General features: G+C 34.6%; 1 pseudogene; it reads left to right on the top strand.

The window, feature by feature from the left end:
• Window positions 1-1339: 1339 nt before the first annotated feature.
• LOC122121541 lies at window positions 1340-1436 on the top strand (annotated as a pseudogene).
• The last annotated feature ends 1212 nt before the right edge of the window (window positions 1437-2648 follow it).

Here is a 2648-nt window from a genome sequence, read left to right as displayed (position 1 = left end):
GGATCCTAGGAATCATTGTATCATGCAGAAGAATAATATTTGTTAGACACCTTATCAGCAAAATTTGGGCATAATTAGTAGGATTGCTTCAGAAATATGGAGAAAAACAGTTTGGGACCAGCGAGTTAAAACAATAAACAGAGAAGCAGAGCAAAATCCCTTTTAGATTAGCGGAAAACAACATTGTTTTTTTTACCATGTGAATTCAGAAGACCAAGAACAGTTAGAATGTATCACAAGTTTATACCAAAGACATTGCTCTGATACTTCATATATTCTAATATACATTTTAAACCTAATTATTTATATTCCTATTCTATTTATTGGAATAAATAAATATTAATTTATTAGTGAAATTATCAACTAATTCTAGTAAGTTTCACTGTGTGAAATATAAAATCAACACATAAATATAAAATATATAACTATATAATATAAGAAAAAGACACATGTTTTGCATTGTTCTGTTGTGGTTACAGGATCAAAGGCAACTCTGTTTTAAAGTAGTATTCCATTATCTCTACCTCAGTGTTTGATAGAGTTGGACCTAAAGCTTTACCATTAAAACATTACCAATTAAAGGCCTAATAATGAGGAGAAACATCTGGACTTCTCCTGCAACTATGAAAATATTTCGTGATAGAAATGCAGTGGTGTAAGTTCCTGCCTGGTTGGATGGTAGACAGGCCAGGACATTAAGTAATCACGCATATGATCAATTTTTTCACCTTCTTGGCTTTAGCTACTTTTGAAATGTTAGATATAATAAACAATTATATTTTGATAAAATACCTTCTAGTCTGAACACTTCTGACTGAACTGTTCATCTCTCTATGATCCCTTGTAACATTTAAGTTTTGTTCAAGTAAAACAATCTATGTTGTCAGGGTAAGATATTCTGATTGGTCTGTTCCTACATGGGAGAAGAGTAAAGGGTCAGGTAGACATTTGTGCCAGTAAGACCTCATTTGGGAAAATTTCAGCTGCAGAATGTTATAAGTAGCTCTTAAGCAAGGCTTAGTTTGAATCCATTAGCTCCACAAACCTAATTCAGTTGGATCAATAAGTACTTGAAAAAGCCATCACCTTTGGACCTAGCTATAAATTATTGAAAGTATGATCAAATTCCAAATGAAAAAGACTTAAAATTGTCATTGACAAAAAAAATTGCAAATGTGAGCAATCGATTGAACATGTAATTTTTCCCCTATTCACAGAATTTTAGGGAAATAATAGCATTGTTAGGAACAATAAGATTTCCTTGTTCCAAGTAGGCACCCACGGATATAAGCCTGTATAAAGATTGCATCACTAACTACTTAAATTTAGAAGATACTGCATGCTTCAGCAGCACGTATTCCCAAATTACAATACAGAGATTAATATGGCAATTGCACAAGGATGATATGAAAATTTGTGAAGTATTTCGTATTTTTCATTCTTCAGATGCAAGAAATGAAAAACAGTTATTAAAAAGTTGATTACAGGGCTGGGAAAGTGACTCAGTGGTAGAGCGCTTGCCTTGCATGCTCAAGGCCCTGGGTTCGATTCCTCAGCACCACATAAGCAAAAAGAAAAAAGCCGGAAGTGGCGCTGTGGCTTCAGTGGTAGAGCGCTAGCCTTGAGCTGAAGAGCTGAGGAACAGCGCCCAGGCCCAGAGTTCAGGCCCCAGGACCAGACCTAAACAAAAAAAAAAAGTTGATTACAAAATAACAAGTGTAACAACAAACGTAATTCCTTTAAATTAAATTTAGTTTGGCATTAGTGTATTAAATCTTCACCTCAGAAAGGCGTTTACATAGCATAAACTTTACAAAACTTTTGAAATTAGACAAAATTGTCATTTTATCCCAAAGAAAAATAATATTAGGACCTAGGCAAAAAAGGAATCTAAAACTTTCTATATGGAAGACAATCTGAAAGGACACATTAATGAGCCTATATATTATAAAATAATATAGAATTCAAAGTATATCTAGGAAAGAATAAAATAAATTATGAACATTATGCAAACATAGAATATAGAATATTTTAAAATATTCTTTTTCAGACAACCACCAGAAATACTTTAGTTTCTGTACTACTCATTTCAACAGATACGTTAAAATTATTTCTGATTAAAAAATCACAAACTCTGCAGAAATCATTATACATGTATACAAAAACTCTTGAATTCATTTTGACATCCAATGCAGGCAATTCACTTGGAAGAATTCCACGGAATTCATGAATTTTTACAGTAAGTATTGGTGTTGCCGGGCGCTGGTGGCTCACTCCTGTAATCCTAGCTACTCAGGACGCTGAGATCTAAGGCTCACGGTTCAAAGCCAGCCCGGGAAGGAAAGTCCGTGAGACTCTTATCTCCAATAAACCACTAGAAAACTGGAAGTGAAGCTGTGGCTCAAGCGGTAGAGCACTCACCTTGAGCTGAAGAGCACAGGCATAGCGCCCAGGCCCAGTGTTCAAGCCCCATGACCGAGGGAAAAAAAAAAAAAGATATTGTCCTTATTTGGATTGTGGAAATATTTTGTATGGACACAAAGGATGGACTTGCATTTTTGAAATTTAAGAAACTTAACCCGACCATTAGGACTTAAGAGAACAATTTGTACAGCTTTCCACAACTTCATGGAGGTAGTGATAAATAC

Source organism: Dipodomys spectabilis, unplaced genomic scaffold (genome assembly GCF_019054845.1).
Source record: "Dipodomys spectabilis isolate Male_0828 unplaced genomic scaffold, ASM1905484v1 ptg000189l, whole genome shotgun sequence".
NCBI lineage: Eukaryota > Metazoa > Chordata > Mammalia > Rodentia > Heteromyidae > Dipodomys > Dipodomys spectabilis.
This window is presented reverse-complemented; position numbering and strand designations above follow the sequence as displayed.